The 1,588-nt window shown below is 44.3% G+C and overlaps 1 long non-coding RNA gene across 1 annotated transcript; it reads left to right on the forward strand.

The window, feature by feature from the left end:
* Window positions 1–286: 286 nt before the first annotated feature.
* LOC112072190 (uncharacterized) lies at window positions 287–1,588 on the forward strand. The gene is made up of 3 exons (XR_002894271.2): window positions 287–789; window positions 1,102–1,146; window positions 1,409–1,588. It is a non-coding gene; the product is annotated as an uncharacterized lncRNA (long non-coding RNA).

Here is a 1,588-nt window from a genome sequence, read left to right on the forward strand (position 1 = left end):
TCTACTGCGGGAAGTGCTTCACCCAGTCCAGTCACATGAAGAGGCACCTCCTCGTCCACACTGGTGGCAGGCCACAGGACATTGGGCTGCCCTGAGTGTTCCAGGGTGAAGTTTCCCCTTGGTACAGATCTAGGATCAGCTTCCTCTTCTCCAATCCTAACCTTAACCATTAGTAGGAAAACATCTAAAACTGACCCAAGATCAGTGTGTAGGGGCAACTTCACACTACTCCGCCTGGTGTAATTATAGGCAAGGCCAGGAGTTTTTCCTCACCACGTAACTAGACCAGGGAAAAACTCCTGGACCTAGTTGTAAGGGGAATGGCTCCACACTACTGTGGTTTTCATATGCATACTGGGTCCTTGTGCTTTTAACAGTTTGGATAGTTACCACATTGAGCACTACCCTCTGTGTGTAGTGGTAGTGTTTTCAGCTGGCTTGATGCTTGGTCCAGAGTGGACTGTTAATGTATAAGTTATTATAGGTGAAGATTTTAAACATCCTTTTGAATATGTATTGGTGCAGTGGTGAACCAAAGAACAGCAATTATGAATGCAGGAAGCTCTGGACAGGTGCCTGGGTGAGCTAGGCCTGTAGGTGGTTGAGAGCTCGTTGCTGGACATAGGGAGGAGGAGGGTGCAGGGAAGAGCGTGACGGTGACTGTCACTTTCTGGACATCGACACGGCAGAAGAGAAAGCCACAGGTTCCCTGGGTGCCAGCACACTCCTGGACCTTGACACAGATCTGGCGACCCAGCAGGTGCAAGGCGAGAGTACTGACCTGGAATGGTAGGCTCTCAATGGTTGACTTTATAGAGGGTTTATTATGGTTAGATTTATTGACGGCTTTATAGAACTATCTATATCACTTTACACTTTCCATAATATTCAGCCTAGGAAAACCATTGTCTATTCAAAGTGGCAATTTGTTTTTGAGTCCCAGAATTAGAATGAATAGAATTTGAATTCATTAAATTCAATCAGAATTCTCTCTGGTTTATTCCTTTCCATTCTGACTCAGTTTTGAGTAAGCTAAACCAGTTAGGATGTGCACCAGTACTCTAGAACCAAGCTACTCACTCACCTCTTCTTTATTCCCAGAATCCCCAGAGGTACTATGGTCTGGGGAAACATCATCTCTTGGAGGTAAGTAACACTACCTGTAGGTTTATCTAACCTAGAACAGGCAGAACATCACCTTCCTACTTTCATAATATCAGATTTGAAACCGTTCACTCATTGTTAATGATTTGTTTTGATTAACATTCATATTCTAGACTTGGACATGTAGCCTTAGTGACTTTCCTCATATACCACTGCTTAGCTGCCAAACTGATTGTTCCGGACTAGCACCTGATCTATATACAGATACAATATGGAAACCATTGAATTAACTTTGTCTTTGCAGCTTCCTCTGGAGTCGCTGGTGTGGATCTTCTGGGATATGCTGCGTGTGGACGGGAAGAGAGGCTACTGGAACCTGTCTCTGGTCACAGCGGAACCTTCCGTACCATCCTGAGAAAGCTGTCATCAAGGCAAAGAGTGGCTMCTTTGAAGAATATAAAATATATTTTCATTTGTTTAACAC

The sequence above is a fragment of the Salvelinus sp. IW2-2015 genome, unplaced genomic scaffold (assembly GCF_002910315.2).
Source record: "Salvelinus sp. IW2-2015 unplaced genomic scaffold, ASM291031v2 Un_scaffold1851, whole genome shotgun sequence".
NCBI lineage: Eukaryota > Metazoa > Chordata > Actinopteri > Salmoniformes > Salmonidae > Salvelinus > Salvelinus sp. IW2-2015.